The sequence below is a fragment of the Crinia signifera genome, chromosome 5, assembly GCF_055691185.1.
Source record: "Crinia signifera chromosome 5, ASM5569118v1, whole genome shotgun sequence".
Lineage (NCBI taxonomy): Eukaryota > Metazoa > Chordata > Amphibia > Anura > Myobatrachidae > Crinia > Crinia signifera.
The window spans coordinates 107345196-107364151 of record NC_139221.1 but is presented as its reverse complement, the minus strand read 5'-3'; the positions used below and the strand labels follow the sequence as shown (position 1 = coordinate 107364151).

Below are 18956 nucleotides of genomic sequence, written 5' to 3'. Positions count from 1 at the left end.
TCTTGTCCCCCTGTAAAAATGACCCTGTTCAAAGTGATTTCTAACAAAAACATTGTATTGTACTTTTTCTCTTGGGAATTTGACAGGTGTTACATAGTGTGAGCAGGGTACCTGTCACTGTGCTACGCATTGGTAAAAACTTGGTATTGGAAGCTTGGCTTCTATCTTGATCCTTGAGAATATATGGCCATACATCTACAGATCGATTGTGATTGGGCTGGTTGGAACAAAAACCTGGTAATATCTGAATGACAGTTTTTGGCAGTTTTACAGCAATTCAAAGCAAATGGTCAACTGTCATTTACTCTCGTCCATTACCAGGATTTTGTTCCAACCAGCCCAATCTGGCAATCGATCTGAAGATGTATGGCCACCTTAAATCTTAAGCATCTTGGAGATTGGACTGTCATGAATTAGGGCTGTTATCTTTGCTCCGCCTGTAATTGCTTCATCTGCAGATGCTTACTATTTGAGGCCCCAGCGTAGGGGGAATGGTACTACCATACTGGTAAAGGATATTTGCTCAAGCAGATATACAAAAGCTGCATCGCATGAAGTAAATTCACTTTGAACCCAGAAACCATGATAACACTGTGATAACCAATCTAAGGAGCTTTAAAGGGTGACTCTAGGTAAATAGACAATAAAACATCCCATATTCTACAAAAGATAAGAGTGCTTAAAAAGATGACTAATAAAATGATCTTTGGCAGACTGTTGTTTAAAGTACACAGGTGAAGTTATAAAGGGGTGTACATACAGGCAGGCTGCTGAGTGCACTGAGCAATTTTGATTGTGTGCATTCAGCCATAGGCATGCAGCTAGTCAAAATGTACTTGCCTGCACTGTCGTTATCGCCAAGCGATAGCGACGCTGTGGGGCCTCACATCACTATCGACCGCAGTGTGTACTGTGATTTTGGCTAACCTTCTAGGCAGGAGCGTGGTTAGAACTTTGTGAGAGGGTTTCATGGCAAAGAGAGAGGAGAGAGGGAGGGAGAGAGAGAGAGAGAGAGGGTGTCAGGTAGGAAAAGGAGGAGAAAAAGAGAAAGGGAGGGATGCGAGCAGTAAAGAGACAATTTTAGGGAGGGAGAGAGAATAAGGGGAGTGGGAGAGTCAGTGTCAGGGAGAGAAAGAAGGGGAGACATAGAAAGAGAGGGAGACTAGAGGGTGTCAGGAAGAGAAAGGGGAAGAGAGCGGTGTAAGGGAAAGAGAGAAAATGAGAGAGAGTGTCATGGAGAGAAAGGGGGAGAAAGCGTGAGAGAGGTTGTCTGGTTGAGAGAGAGAGCACCAGATAGAGATGGGGGGGGGGGAGGGGGAGAAAAAGAGAGGCAAATGTCAGGGAGAGGGAAGATAGAGGGGATGGGGAGAGAGAGAAAAAAATAGTCAAGTGAGAGACAGACTAAGGGCCAGATGTACTAAGCTTGAAAAGTGATAAAATGGAGAGTGATAAACCAGCAGCCAATCAGCTCTAGCTGCCATGTCACAGACTGTGTTTAAAAAATGACAGGTAGGAGCTGATTGGTTGGTGGTTTATCACTCTCCATTTCATCACTTTTCATGGCTTAGTACATCTCGCCCTTAGAGAAGTATACTGTATACTGGTCTCTAAATAGGAGCTGGCAATACCCACTTCTCTGCAGACATTAGGATGGAAAGATGGGCAGACTAAAACTTGAGCCGGCCCTGGCTCACAAAATACAGGGGACAAAATGAGTCTGCCATATTTTAAGAACCAGCACCAGGATCCACTAGCAGGGAGTGTAATTCCCCAGCCAGGAGACACGCTTGACTGGGTAACATGCCCAAAGTACCCAGCAGAAAGATGACATATAAACACAATCTACTTAAAAAATTTTCTACATTTTCTTTGGCCTAAGGGTGCTGTGAAAAAATTCTGATACTGTAGGGTGCTGTGATTCAGAAAAGTTTGTGAACAACTGATCTATAGTATTAGTTCTATGTATAAATTCAGGTACCCATAGCTTGTCCAGAATGTCTGAATGCAGCAAATGCAAGGTCACAGTAGCTGCTGATGCTGCTATTACTGTATTACAACTCTCAAAAACTGCTGCATGTGACCAATAAATTTAAAAGTTAATTCAGAGGTCTGTTCACTTAGCGATCTACTAGTTGCTACCTATAGCCACTCCCCTAACTCCTCCCATGATTATCTTTATTGGTGGCCAGTGGATGCAGGCTTTTCCATCAGCCTCTTTGCTTCCTGATCCATGAACGGTGTACATTGGTTCTGGCAGCTGGCTGCACCTTCTTTTCTGAGTCACCTAGTGGTGGGCCATCTAAGTTTGTGCTGGTGCCAAGGACAGGGATTGCCATTGCTACCAATGGTGGCAATGGTACAAATGGCCATCAATAGCGGCATACTATTGAGTTTTTACCTAACGATGGTCATCCATTTTCTTTGACTTATTGGCCTATAGGCCAATAAAAATATAGGGCTACATCCCTGGTTTCAGGGACGGCCGCTTGGGGAAAAATGAAAAGAAATAGTATATTTTTATGCTTGACATTGATGGAAGGAAACCAACTGGTTCTTCCATCGATGGCAAGACTATTTTATAGTATATGTACCATAAATCATCGATGATTTTGAATCATCGATGGTCATCTCTAGCATAGGATACAACTTCACTCTTAATCTCGTAATGCCTGTCAGTGCTGCCATCAGGTCCCCACAGCTAATGGCTGCTGCTATGTCCAACTTCAGCTCCCAGCTGCTTCTGTATTTACAAATCATAGCTCTAAGGTGATTTTGGGGAGTGTAGTCAGCCATCTAGGACAGAGGGGTAGATTTATTAAGGCTGGTGAAGTGATAAAGTGTCTGGTTTTTATCACCGGGCAATCAGCTCCTACCTGTCATTTTTCAAACCAACACATAGCTAGTGGCCATTTTTCAAACCAAGCCTGTAACTTCACAGTTAGGAGCTGGTGATAAAGTACATTATCACTTCACCAAGCTTAATAATTCTGCCCCACAGTAGGAGAGTGAAGCATCGGAGGAAAGGAACGCCATTCTGAGTTTGATCATTGCCTGCTCCTACTTTTATATCTCCTAGGCTTAGTAGGTCTTCTCATTCTGTAGCTACTGTAATAATAAGGGAGGGGTCTTCCAGAACTTTCTACACTTGCAACCAATGTTTACATTAATGAAAATAATAATTAAGTACATTTTAACATGTGTATAAATTCTAGTTTACAAAAATACATATGGTTGGTGTATATATATCTTTTAACATGGTCTACCTTACATTATAATGTGTAGATATAGGAATTTGAGACTTATACCTCAAAATGTAAATACATACATTTAAATATACATTCTTATGTATAGATATGAATTTAATTTATTTCTAATACATATTTTCTACCGCACACTATACTCATTTATACCAAACTTTTACGCTAGAGAAGAGACGTCTAAGGGGGGACATGCTTAACATGTACAAATATATCGGTGGCTAATATAAGGAAATGTCAGGCGCCCTTTTTACTGTAAGGAAGGACTCTAGGACATGTGGGCACGAGTTTAGATTAGAGGAAAAACAATTTTGTTCCCTTATGGTGTGTACACACTGTGAGATTTCCTTGCTATTGGACTTAAGATTTGAGTGCCATGCAATCTTTGCTAGCTATGTACTATTTACATACAATTCATACAATCTGCATTAGATGTGCACTATATAGTCATTGCTGCCCTGTCTATCTGGATTTCGATTGCTGCTGTCATGGGAGCACGTATCAGGATCGCAAGGTAAAAAACCTATGTGATCTGCATAAGATCTGCATGCAATTTTGACTATATAGTCAAAAGCTAATGTGAAAGCTCACTGTGTGTACACAGCATTAGAAGGAAAAACATTTTTTTCAGTAAGGGCAGACAAACTATGGAACGCTCTTCCTGGAGAGGTGGCGTCGGCAGACATATTAAATATGTTTAAAATAAGGTTGGACAAACATTTAATGGTTAAAAACATCCAGGGGTACAAACAGGGCCGCCACTAGAAATGTTGGGGCCCAGGACTGACCTACAGTCCGGGCCCCCAGAGGCACAGCACCATACCTCCGTCCCCATTACTTACCATCACATCATGGCAACATCCTCCGAAGCGCACACTGCACAGTGCAGCCTGCAGCCCCTCTGTGTCCTAGGCTCTGCAGGCTGCACTGTGCGTGCCTGGCCCCTGGCGGGAGGGTGTGGGGGAGGCTGTGTGCGGGGGGCTTTGGGGGGCTGTGGGCAGCTGCCCGGGCCCCTCCAGAGGCCGGGGCCCGGGACAGCTGTACCCAGGGCACCCCCCTGTCGGCGACCCTGGGTACAAACAATAATCATAATCTCTCTTTCAAGATATCAGAATATACTACATATAACAAGGGATGAAGCTAATAGATCATACTCGCTAAAGTTTGAACTCGATGGAAGCAAGTCTTTATTAAGCCTTAACTACTATGTAACTATGTAAAATATATTGTTCTACTGAAGTCTCCTTACATATTTTGCTTTAATGCAACAAGAGGAATGGGGAATTGGGAAAGCACCAGTGCACAAGCCTCTTGCACAGTTATAAAGGAGTCACAATAATGATTTACAATTTGTCATTACACAATCATGTTTATCACCAGATAGTAAGAATTACAGTACTAGTACAATTGAGAAGAAAAGATAAGTATTTCTTTTTTGGGGGTCACAAATGTGTTAATTTTCATTAAAACTTAATATGTAATTCAGTTAAAGTAAAAAAGGAAAGGGGGTTAACAAATAAACTTACACATACATCAACAAACGTAAAACATACAACATGTACAGTCAGTAGCACAAGCAGGGGGGTTTATAAGTACCCAGAAACCCCCCAAGGAATATAAGGGACATAGTCTGAAAGCTGAGGGTCCCCTCTTTCCATGGGTACAAGAATTGTAAAAATCGGCCCTAGGGAACCGGAGATAACTGACTTCAAAGCAGTGGACCCCATCCAAGCCTGTTAATTACACTCCCAGTCAGATATTTCAGTTTCTGTCTGACTGAATAGAAGGGAGTTTTGTTTGCGGAGGGCAAACAGAAAGACAAATGTGCCTTTTTGGGCGCACTCTTTTGTTAAATCATTGAATGCTAAGATTAGTTATTTAAAACATCACTTTTATTTAGACACTGCACCTAAAAAATAAGAGGCAATTGTAGCTCATACATTGTACAGTCAATTAATATTGTGCACTATTATCTACACATGAATAAAAAGTTTTTCAACTAGACTTTGTGTTATTGTATAGACTAGGCACTCATTCTAGCTGTCTACAAATATTCAACAGACTTACTCATCCTATGCCTTTTATTGGCTGGCTTCGTCTCTTTACAATACACCGTCTACAAGTTATACATATTTGTATGTGTGCATAACATACATTTTTTTATATAAATTTTTCCATTTTATTATCAAATATTCTCGCACATAGTTAAAGAAGGCCCACGTGAAAAATTGCCCCCACAACCAGTGGCTCCTGTGCATCTGCTGTTTGACCACCTTGCCTGTGTTACCAGCCGACTATTTGCCAGGAGTCTCCTCACTGGTTACTGGGTCGGCCCCTAATTCGCACCGTGGGGCTATGGTTGGGGTTAAGGCATATGGGTAACCATATGGCATTGGTGTCAAATGAGAGTACCAGGTGGGTTGTATACGGGAGCGAAGGTACAGATCACTTCTGCTTTCCAGTCCAGCCCGATGGGTCCCCTGATGCTTTTCAGTATTGCAGGGATAACCTCTCGGACTGGTTGGATGAGAGAGTGATAGAAAGGTGATTTCCAGTAGCAGAGTTTCAGACCACCTATCAACCGGACTTCTGCTTTCAGGGATCTGTCAAGACATCGAATCCATGATGAGAGAGTCCTAGGTTGTCAGGTGTGTGTCTGACGAAGTGGTGTTTTATATAGATTTAAAGATAGAAAGTGCCCAGTATCTGCCAAAGAAGTTAAATTTGGTGAGTATTTAATATGGCTGAAGAATGGTGATCCAGCACCCTCTGTGTGTAGAGTTACCTGTCCCACAAGGTGTTATGTTTTTGTGGTACCTTGTTGCCCCACGTTGCTGTGAGCATAGATATATTCTGAAATCACTGTACCATATTGTTCTAAGAAAGTAATGCACCAGTTGGGCTATGAACACATCCAATCAAGTGTATTTTAAAATTACAGTTATTTCTCAGATCCCACCTCTGTTGAATTGGATGGTGTGTACAGAATAATTGGAAGTTACAGCAAATCTTGCTAACCCAAATTTACCAGTACCGTGATCTTTATAGCTGGTTTGAATACACTTAATTAAATCAGAAATTATGGCATTGACATTCAGCTTACAGTCAGGACCGTAGTTCCCACTGATACCTGGGGCTCAGTTTTCACTGCTGCATAGGATCAGCAGATCTTGCTAACCCAATTTCACCAATACCGCGATCTTATAGCTGGTTGAATACATTAAATCACAGATTGTAGCACTGACATTCTACTCATGGGATCAGGACCGTAGTTCACACTGATATCTATTATTACTGGCACAACTTAACTAGCAGTAGAAACTCTATGCTGCAGTGAAGTTAAGTTATATCCACCACAGACACTCCAATTACCACAAATAACCATAGGTCAGCCTGCTACCTAGTTCTTGCTGGCCTATTTTCGCTCCAGCACGGAAGCTTTTCTGCTGAATAGATCAATTAACGCATCTGACATGCACACTCTGCTCAAGGCTGGCAGAAATTCGCTAATGTGCACACGTGGGGAAAGGACATACTTTAATAATATATGCGAGACAAACAAATACACACACAACAATAAAACATGAATAAGGAGAAAAATCTCCTACAAGTATGCCCGGGTAGATTAATTAAACAGCAACGATCATCTGCCTGCTCAGCGCAAGCTGCAGCAGTGACGTGATTAATTGTATAAACGGGGGAAGGAGTAAATCTCCTTCACTGCGCCCAGGGATAGGTACTGGTATCTGGCAGGGCAAAGGGTTAATCCCCTTCAATGCGCCCGGATGAATAGATTATTTACCGGGCAGCTCTGCCCCTTCGACGGCTCAATGTGAGCTGTGGCGGTTGTTACCTTCCCGAGGTTATGGGTGTCTCAGATCTGACTCATCACTGGGCTGTGTTTGCTCCGCTTGTCTAGTGCTGTCCCAGGTGTGTAGTGAGCGGTGGCTGGATACGCATTTCACCTGGTTGGCTTCCTCAGTCCGCCATCTTGGTTGTGGGCAACTGCCCTCTTTTTATTCTCTGTGAGACGTGTATCCATTGGCTACAATGTTTGACTGACGTTAGTTAATAGCCAATAGGCTCATTACTTCAATTGCTATACCTCCTCCTGAAGTACTGTCTCTTTATAACGTGGCTGTTATTTTTGCTATTAAGTTGTTTCATTGTTAATGTTCAGATGTAAATGTATCAGAAGATTTGTCCATTTAGGGAGTGCTTACAATTTAGCAGCACGCTGGTCTCAATCTAGCTAATGATAGCTGTCTAGGGGGAATGTAGCAATGCTGAAATTTTGCTACATGATATTGTTGATACTGGCTGTTATTTTAATGGGATCAAAAGGTCTTCTTCTTGCTTATATTGTAGTGGTGAACCACATAAAATACGATGTTTTATAATAATTGATGCTCCATTTAATGTTTTACAATGAGAATTATTAATTTAAGACAAATAATCAAGAAAAAATAATGTTATTATTATTATAGTGTAAACATATGAAAAATAAATAAATTTAGTTTTTTAAATGTGATGGTAAATATTATAAATGTGCATCTATAAATAATTAGCACACATATCTCTCTGGAATATACACCTGAAATTTGGCATGTATATACGACCTTAATTAGCGGCTTTCATAATTGTGCCGTGGTTAGTATGTACTTACCGACTAAAAATCACCAACCATTGTGTACATACTAACCACGGCACAATTATGAAAGCCGCTAATTAAGGTCGTATATACATGCCAAATTTCAGGTGTATATTCCAGAGAGATATGTGTGCTAATTATTTATAGATGCACGAAGTCTCATATATATCTGGATACCACAGGAGACAGCACAGCTGTATAATCACACCAGAATTTTTCCCTTTGTACCCATTAAGGGATTCTCACTTCTATGTCGCATTAATAAAGTGTTACTACTGTTAAAACACACTGATCAAAAGCAACTTCATATGTACTAATAAAGTTCATTTGTAACTCATTTTGGACAGGGGGTCCCACGTTGTGAGGATTTATTATCCTTTTTATATATTTGTATATGTCTGTTTGTATATGTACTGTGTCTGTTTTTATTTCGCCTTATTTTATCTAGAATCAAATAAAAGTTATATCTTATGTATCCTTAATTTGGTGCACCACAAAGAGGCATACTTTCTTTTTTTCTATCTATGAAAAATTCCCTGTTTGGATCTGGATAGTATCTTTTCAACACCAGATGGCGAAACCATTCAGGACGGAAATTGGACCGATGATTTGACAAAATTAAAATATCTACTACAACGTCAAACCAGAACAAACTGGGATTTGATAAGTTTGGAGAATTATTGTAAAACCAAAATTACACCCAGGGGTCTAAGACCTAGAACATTTCTGGCATTCGCTCTTTACACCGACAACCTGAAAAAGGAATGGGAGAAAACCTTATTAAAATGTTCCCAAGACCTGATGGGTATTCTTATCCAACATAACCATTTGGTGTTAGACGAAATCTCCAAAGAAATAGAAATTATAGGCAAAAGGTTGGAACAATGGGAGCAATCAGCAGCTTTCCAAACTAATTTTGAGAGGAATAAAAAGGATTTAGAGGAGTATGAAAACAATATAATAGAGCGTAAGAAGAACAAATTTCATCGGGATCAGAGAGATTTTGCGACTGGTCAAATATTCCGTTGGACCAGGAGCAACCCCCAGAGGACCAATAGGAGGTATGCACCATCCTCCTCAGAAACAGATTTCTCTAGCATGGAAGATCTGAGCGACACCAGCTCTCACCAAACAGATGTATCAGTCCCAAGGAGACCAAGCGAGCTACAACGGCATTTACAACATAATATGGGATCCTCCTCAGCATCTCTCCCCTCCGCATCATCGTCTTTTTTAGATTATTGCCGGAATACCAGAGGTCCAAAACAAAAAGACAGACAAGACGGGGGAAACAGAAGAAGAAGAAGGGATTTCTCCAAGTGAGAACCCAGAACACCAAATCGATACCCCCTCAGAGCGAAGGAGGGAGAGAGACAGGGATATCAGAACTACAGGTGATTAATCTATCGCAGTATATACTCACAGACATACAAAAATCCGTTTTACAAAAAGGCCTCTCATTCTGCCCCACCAACAAGTTTGACCGCTTCCAATGGGAAACGAACCTACAGCTATTTAACCGGAAACTGCTCCTTACAAAATTCTATGCCAAGAAGGACAATCCGCTGACCTCACAAACACAATGGACAATTGAGGAACAAGAAGCGATCAGAATATTGGAGGAATTAGAAAACAATCCGGATATACAGGAGTCAGATCAGAGGACAAGAAAAATATGCAAAAAACGCTCGACCTTTTTCCCTCCCGACAATGCCTGTCCGGAGATCTTCACTAAAATGGTTGCACGCGACCTGGACAAACTACATGAAAAAAAAGAAATACAAATTCAGATCCCTTAGCAACATCAATAAAGCTGAACAAAAAGCCCTACAGGAGATTAAGCAGTGGCAAGACGTAACAGTTAAACCATCGGACAAGGGTGGCAATATAGTCTTATGGCCTACTGACCTCTATCTTAAAGAGGCAAGTAGGCAGCTTGACGATACCTCTTGTTATGCTAAAACCATGTTCAACCCCACAGCAAACTTTAAGACCCAGTATGATAGGATCATTGACGGGGCACTACGTGATAATATAATAACAAAAACAGAACATCAATTTCTTCAAGTCCCCAATCCAAGAACGGCAACATTCTATATGTTGCCGAAAGTTCATAAAAATCTGCTAGAACCACCAGGCCGGACTATAGTGTCGGGGAATGGGGCACTGATAGAAAATGCGTGCATTTTCCTTGATACCCATCTCCGGCACCATGTGATGGCATTACCATCATATACAAAAGATACAGCAGACGTCCTTAAAAAAATCAATGACGTGTATTTGGACAAAAAAGAACTGCTTGTCAGTTTAGACGTCGAAGCCTTGTACACCAGTATAAGACATGACTTAGGATTGAAGGCTGTAGAATACTTTTTGACAATGGAAGGCCTGGGAGACTTCCAACATTTCCTACTGGACCTACTAAGCTTCGTGTTACATAGGAATTATTTCCTATTCAACAATCACTTCTACATCCAAGGAAGGGGCACAGCGATGGGGGCGGCTTGTGCCCCCACATACGCTAACCTCTTCCTTGGATGGTGGGAACGCGAAGTTGTCTTCAGCGAGAGGAATCAGATCTTTGTGGACTGCGTCACCACATGGATGAGATATATTGATGACATGTTCATCATATGGAACGGCACGGAACAACAACTATGTAGTTTCATATCTTCTCTGAATGACAATAATCTGAACTTGAAGTTCACTTTTGAATACAGTATCTCCAGTATCTCGTTCTTGGACCTTAGGATCTACAGGGACAGTAGTGACAAAATCGCTACAGAATTATTTCGGAAGACAACATCGATGAACAGCCTTCTCCATAGAACGAGCGCACATTTTCCGCCAACAATGGCTAATATCCCGAAAGGAGAATTTTTACGTCTGAGAAGGAACTGCTCCGACGAAGATACGTATCAATCGAGCTGTGATGACCTAACCCTTAGACTGAAGGAGAGGGGTTACTCAATGCGATCTATTAAAAGAGCACGACATTTGGTTTCAGCAACAACAAGAGAAAAGATATTGTATAAAACAAAAGATCAAATCCCCCCACAAGAACAAAACACGATTAGATTCGTTGGGAATTTCTGTTCAGAGTGGAAAGAGATCAGATACATTTTACAGAAACACTGGCCGATCCAACTGAACGACGAAGATCTCGCTGAGCGTTTGGGATCAACAGTCAATATGAGCTGGAGGAGGGCCCCAAGCCTGAAGGATCAGCTGGTCCATAGCCACTACACCAATGCAACGAGTAAAAACAAAATAACAACTGGCAGCTATCCATGTGGAGGATGTAAGATCTGCCCACTCATCAGTAAAGTCACCGAGATGGAAGACAAGTACGGAAAGACCATGAGAATAAGAGATTACTTCAACTGCAGAAGTAAAAATGTGATCTATTGCATTACGTGTAGCTGCAATCTAAAATATGTTGGCATGACCTCTCGCATGCTAAAACAAAGAGCATTGGAACACCTTGGCAATATCAGAAATGCCGCCACAGATCTTGTAAAAATGAAACAGATTACAACAGTGGCGAGACACTTCTTGCATAAACATACAGGTAAATTGACCAGCTTTCAGATCTGGGGTTTGGAACAAATCAAATTGGGCCTAAGAGGAGGGGATATTATGCAATCCTTATTGAAAAAAGAAAGCAAATGGATTTTCCAGTTGGGGTCCCTTGCACCAGGAGGCCTAAACGATAATATCAATTATTCAGCCTTCTTACAATAAAGACAATAGAGGAACCAATAATATAAGTATTACCACGAATACAATCAGGACATGATTGTAGCAAAAGGGTGAATGCACCCTCTACATTCTTTTCCTTTTCACCTATAGTTTTGAGTTACACTTACACCCTTTTTTATTTATTTTTTGTTGGAGCACGCCCCTTTTCTCACTCACACAATTTTTCTTATAGCAGACACGGCCGGATAATAGATGGTAAACCATCAAATATCACCGTCACACCTGCACAGCCACCTAAATTTGTAGTATGCACAGTACACATATTAACTGTAACATGGGGAGACACAGTTTGGAGTATCCACCATAGTGCCTCTTAGTTACAGTAACTTTCCTTTACTTTTCAACATTTATTTTTCAACATTCACAATATACAAATAATCACAAGACACTCAAGTCGGCCCCCATAAGGTTTTAATAACACCACCACAATTATACATAGTAGATGTAGAGGTATATCTTTACATACATGTGCATGTACAGTGTTTAATCATTATATCATACACACATCGGTATCCCCCACTTTACCGCATTTTTTATATATAATTATTTTTCACCTTATTATTATTCTCAGAATATTTACCATCACATTTAAAAAACTAAATTTATTTATTTTTCATATGTTTACACTATAATAATAATATTATTTTTTCTTGATTATTTGTCTTAAATTAATAATTCTCATTGTAAAACATTAAATGGAGCATCAATTATTATAAAACATCGTATGTTATGTGGTTCACCACTACAATATAAGCAAGAAGAAGACCTTTTGATCCCATTAAAACAACAGCCAGTATCAACAATATCATGTAGCAAAATTTCAGCATTGCTACATTCCCCCTAGACAGCTATCATTAGCTAGATTGAGACCAGTGTGCTGCTAAATTGTAAGCACTCCCTAAATGGACAAATCTTCTGATACATTTACATCTGAACATTAACAATGAAACAACTTAATAGCAAAAATAACAGCCACGTTATAAAGAGACAGTACTTCAGGAGGAGGTATAGCAATTGAAGTAATGAGCCTATTGGCTATTAACTAACGTCAGTCAAACATTGTAGCCAATGGATACACGTCTCACAGAGAATAAAAAGAGGGCAGTTGCCCACAACCAAGATGGCGGACTGAGGAAGCCGACCAGGTGAAACGCGTATCCAGCCACCGCTCACTACACACCCGGGACAGCACTAGATAAGCGGAGCAAACACAGCCCAGTGATGAGTCAGATCTGAGACACCCATAACCTCGGGAAGGTAACAACCGCCACAGCTCACATTGAGCCGTCGAGGGGGCAGAGCTGCCCGGTAAATAATCTATTCATCCGGGCGCATTGAAGGGGATTAACCCTTTGCCCTGCCAGATACCAGTACCTATCCCTGGGCGCAGTGAAGGAGATTTACTCCTTTCCCCGTTTATACAATTAATCACGTCACTGCTGCAGCTTGCGCTGAGCAGGCAGATGATCGTTGCTGTTTAATTAATCTACCCGGGCATCCTTGTAGGAGATTTTTCTCCTTATTCATGTTTTATTGTTGTGTGTGTATTTGTTTGTCTCGCATATATTATTAAAGTATGTCATTTCCCCACGTGTGCACATTAGCGAATTTCTGCCAGCCTTGAGCAGAGTGTGCATGTCAGATGCGTTAATTGATCTATTCAGCAGAAAAGCTTCCGTGCTGGAGCGAAAATAGGCCAGCAAGAACTAGGTAGCAGGCTGACCTATGGTTATTTGTGGTAATTGGAGTGTCTGTGGTGGATATAACTTAACTTAACTAGCAGTAGAAACTCTATGCTGCAGTGAAGTTGTGCCAGTAATAATAGATATCAGTGTGAACTACGGTCCTGATCCCATGAGTAGAATGTCAGTGCTACAATCTGTGATTTAATGTATTCAACCAGCTATAAGATCGCGGTATTGGTGAAATTGGGTTAGCAAGATCTGCTGATCCTATGCAGCAGTGAAAACTGAGCCCAGGTATCAGTGGGAACTACGGTCCTGACTGTAAGCTGAATGTCAATGCCATAATTTCTGATTTAATTAAGTGTATTCAAACCAGCTATAAAGATCACGGTACTGGTAAATTTGGGTTAGCAAGATTTGCTGTAACTTCCAATTATTCTGTACACACCATCCAATTCAACAGAGGTGGGATCTGAGAAATAACTGTAATTTTGAAATACACTTGATTGGATGTGTTCATAGCCCAACTGGTGCATTACTTTCTTAGAACAATATGGTACAGTGATTTCAGAATATATCTATGCTCACAGCAACGTGGGGCAACAAGGTACCACAAAAACATAACACCTTGTGGGACAGGTAACTCTACACACAGAGGGTGCTGGATCACCATTCTTCAGCCATATTAAATACTCACCAAATTTAACTTCTTTGGCAGATACTGGGCACTTTCTATCTTTAAATCTATATAAAACACCACTTCGTCAGACACACACCTGACAACCTAGGACTCTCTCATCATGGATTCAATGTCTTGACAGATCCCTGAAAGCAGAAGTCCGGTTGATAGGTGGTCTGAAACTCTGCTACTGGAAATCAACTTTCTATCACTCTCTCATCCAACCAGTCCGAGAGGTTATCCCTGCAATACTGAAAAGCATCAGGGGACCCATCGGGCTGGACTGGAAAGCAGAAGTGATCTGTACCTTAGCTCCCGTATACAACCCACCTGGTACTCTCATTTGACACCAATGCCATATGGTTACCCATATGCCTTAACCCCAACCATAGCCCCACGGTGCGAATTAGGGGCCGACCCAGTAACCAGTGAGGAGACTCCTGGCAAATAGTCGGCTGGTAACACAGGCAAGGTGGTCAAACAGCAGATGCACAGGAGCCACCGGTTGTGGGGGCAATTTTTCACGTGGGCCTTCTTTAACTATGTGCGAGAATATTTGATAATAAAATGGAAAAATTTATATAAAAGGTACTTATGTAATATCTGGGCTCCCGCTTTTCTTATGAGACCGCGTCCCCTCGCCACGCTTCGAGCACGGTGGCTTGCTGCGCTCGCCACACTATATAAAATCAACTCCATGCGTATTTGGATAGTAGGGGTATGAAAAAATGGGGTGCATTTAACATGGGAGCCCAGATAATACATAAGTACCATATAAAAAAATGTATGTTATGCACACATACAAATATGTATAACTTGTAGACGGTGTATTGTAAAGAGACGAAGCCAGCCAATAAAAGGCTTAAGATGAGTAAGTCTGTTGAATATTTGTAGACAGCTAGAATGAGTGCCTAGTCTATACAATAACACAAAGTCTAGTTGAAAAACTTTTTATTCATGTGTAGATAATAGTGCACAATATTAATTGACTGTACAATGTATGAGCTACAATTGCCTCTTATTTTTTAGGTGCAGTGTCTAAATAAAAGTGATGTTTTAAATAACTAATCTTAGCATTCAATGATTTAACAAAAGAGTGCGCCCAAAAAGGCACATTTGTCTTTCTGTTTGCCCTCCGCAAACAAAACTCCCTTCTATTCAGTCACAATATTGAATGTGTTGGGCGCACCACCAATCTACGACTACAATAATGGTAAAAAGTAGTCTATAATATTGGTAACTAGATACATTTTTCTGCGAGATGTTTTGAAATTAGAATTCTTTTAGTCTGTGCGGATCCAAAATCCCTCTCAGTTTCTGTCTGACGTAGAGTTTTTCTGAGGGTAGATTCCAAAAGCTGTGACTCTCCCTCTTTGATGGACACTAGTAGCTTGCCTCTACTTTTCCCAGAACCAGAGATATCAGCCTTCCAGCAGCTGGTTACTGCTCCAGCTCCACACACCTGGTATGTAGTTTTATATACTGATTGGCAGATTGCTCTGCCTCCTGAACTCTGATCCCCTAGTCCCCAATTTGGTAGGTGGGATTCTCTAGTTTTTAATTCCATTAAAATCTAAGAAATCTATTTCCGAGAACTGGAGATATCTGCAGTCAAGCAAGCTGCCCTCCCACCAGAAAATTATGAATAATAAGCCCACTCCACTATACACTATATACGCTTCGAGCACGGTGGCTTGCTGCGCTCGCCACACTATATAAAATCAACTCCAATGCGTATTTGGATAGTAGGGGTATGAAAAAATGGGGTGCATTTAACATGGGAGCCCAGATAATACATAAGTACCATATAAAAAAATGTATGTTATGCACACATACAAATATGTATAACTTGTAGACGGTGTATTGTAAAGAGACGAAGCCAGCCAATAAAAGGCATAGGATGAGTAAGTCTGTTGAATATTTGTAGACAGCTAGAATGAGTGCCTAGTCTATACAATAACACAAAGTCTAGTTGAAAAACTTTTTATTCATGTGTAGATAATAGTGCACAATTTTAATTGACTGTACAATGTATGAGCTACAATTGCCTCTTATTTTTTAGGTGCAGTGTCTAAATAAAAGTGATGTTTTAAATAACTAATCTTAGCATTCAATGATTTAACAAAAGAGTGCGCCCAAAAAGGCACATTTGTCTTTCTGTTTGCCCTCCGCAAACAAAACTCCCTTCTATTCAGTCACAATATTGAATGTGTTGGGCGCACCACCAATCTACGACTACAATAATGGTAAAAAGTAGTCTATAATATTGGTAACTAGATACATTTTTCTGCGAGATGTTTTGAAATTAGAATTCTTTTAGTCTGTGCGGATCCAAAATCCCTCTCAGTTTCTGTCTGACGTAGAGTTTTTCTGAGGGTAGATTCCAAAAGCTGTGACTCTCCCTCTTTGATGGACACTAGTAGCTTGCCTCTACTTTTCCCAGAACCAGAGATATCAGCCTTCCAGCAGCTGGTTACTGCTCCAGCTCCACACACCTGGTATGTAGTTTTATATACTGATTGGCAGATTGCTCTGCCTCCTGAACTCTGATCCCCTAGTCCCCAATTTGGTAGGTGGGATTCTCTAGTTTTTAATTCCATTAAAATCTAAGAAATCTATTTCCGAGAACTGGAGATATCTGCAGTCAAGCAAGCTGCCCTCCCACCAGAAAATTATGAATAATAAGCCCACTCCACTATACACCCCTCCTCTGCATATTAAACATCCTCTACCACCCTGGAAGTTATGTATCAGGGCCCCTTCATTCAGCCCAATGCCCCCTTCTCCCACCATCTGTGCAGTAAAGGGGTAATTAGTGGAAATTACTGATCCAGGCCCTACATGCTGAGCGGTTGATATAATACTCCTTACCACCCGCGGGACATCAAAGCTTCCGCTCATAGCACCCCACACCCCTACCGCTGGAGGATAGGTAGGTGCCCCAATACAGTGCTATGCCCAGGGGTCTACTCTGCTGTTATGTATATATATTTATATAATTATTATTATTTATATACATTTGGTCTATCTATAATACTTTAACTGACCGGCATATACTGGGTCACCTAAGTGTCCATCTCCATGCTTTGCTCTACCCCTCTCTGGAAACCCCCTTCTGAAAATCCTGCGTTTGCCCCTGGCAGTGACGCCCAGATTGTAACCGAGTTACATCATCAGGTCAGCGTTCCTGTCAGAATCAGCGTAGTGTTCCCGCGGCCAGCATAGTTAGCGTAGTCATTCAGAAGTAGCGTAGTGTTCCCGCGGCCGCTTAAGCGTCCCTGGCCCTGGCGGTGTGAGAGAGGCGCTGAGTAGGCTTGCGAGGGACGCTGGGGACGCAGTTCCTGGCAACAGTACGGTAGTTACTTGTGAAACTACACAAGTAAGGCAGCCGTTGAGCTACGTTATTAGCGTAGCTTCAAACGTAGCATAAGCTGCAGCCGTGAAACTATACAAGTACCAAATTCCCTTAATGCGCCGATTGTGCAGATTTGCAGTGATGCTATTTGAACTTCAAGCAATTCTGCATAATATTTTTTATAAATGATAAAGGCACAGATATTTATCAACAAGACCGTATTGTAAAAGGTAGGTTTAAGGTAGTACACCTTCGTTTCAGATCTTATTTGACAATTTGTGTCATAAATGCATGCGATTATGTGAGTCCAAGCATTATTATATTTTATAAGAAAAGAGCGAGAAAAATTATTATAACACCTTATTCTTCTATATATCACTCTGGTTGAATTTATGTATCAAACTGATATATTTTCAGAATCTGTAATTGAGACAATCGCGTTATGCAACCACAAATATCTGATGAAGCAAATCTGCAAAACCGCCGTTTGAACCCATTCAGCCACCATATGGCAGAGATCAGAACCCTGCCTGCATACGGCATGTTTCAAACCTGAAAACAGCACTCCTCTGCCACTGAGCCCCATTCACCATTTCCCAGGTTACTGATCACCTTTACCGGGACCGGCGGCTGCTGCCTCGACTACAGGGAAGTACTCATTAACCCTGCAGCATCTGACTTCTCGTATCGGGTCCTGACAGCCACTGTCACTATTGCCTGAAATAACCTATTATCTCACAGCACTAGACTGGGTCCTGGCTGCCGCTGCAATTACTGCTGGGAAGTACTGTACTTAGAAGGGATTTATGAATACAGTGTGGCAGACACTGTCAGGTATTGCGGCTTAGTACGGTCACCTTTTCTTTTTCAGTTTCTGGTGTCAAATCCAACAGGTACGAGCATATTTGTGACCCTACTTTTCTTTCCTCTTTTCTTTATAATATCTACAACATGTATATAATTCCTCTATAACTGTGCGGTGGTGCCCCATCTCCACAGGTGTATCGCTCACTGGTTACCTATACCTTAGGGCAAGTGACCAGCAGCAGCATCACCTGTTGGTGAAAGACACCATTCTGCTATTTTTCTCTTCACAAACTATTCACAGAGTAATACTCCCAAAATCTCTCACTTTCTGAAACTTTCCCCCTATTATACATTTGGCCCGTGACCTCACAAGGAAGGGGAATGGCCACACAATAGTACTCCCACTCCAAATAACACCACATAGTAGCACAATATTATTCACCTTACACAGCTGTAACTAGCAATTTTGGTACCATGAGTTAAAAAACAAGGAGAGTTTGCGCCGTAGGTGCGTGCAAAAATGTAGGAGCATGGCTTCATGGGGAAGGGTCGTGGTCACATAAAAATACCAATTACACCGAAATCCCCATAACACATTATGCTTCACACCTCAATGCCCATTACACATTATACCACACACAGTAATGCAATTGATATATTATGCCAAACCTCATGATGACCCTTACACAATATGCAGCACACCATAATGCCCATTACAAATTATGCCACACACCGTAATTCCCCTTAAAAAATATGCCAT

At 41.2% G+C, this 18956-nt stretch overlaps 1 protein-coding gene across 2 annotated transcripts in view; it reads right to left on the bottom strand.

Annotated features, from left to right (window-relative positions):
* The window catches only part of LOC146080472 (cytidine monophosphate-N-acetylneuraminic acid hydroxylase-like), a 199462-nt gene that overhangs the window by 142028 nt on the left and 38478 nt on the right, over positions 1 to 18956 (bottom strand). Inside the window, exon 1 of one of the 2 annotated variants that reach the window (XM_083187814.1) lies at positions 7111 to 7235. The exons of the other annotated variant lie outside the window; for it this stretch is intronic. The gene's annotated coding sequence lies outside the window, so the exon portion shown is untranslated. Of the gene's footprint in view, positions 1 to 7110; positions 7236 to 18956 lie in introns of those variants that run through there. 2 annotated transcript variants of the gene reach the window in all.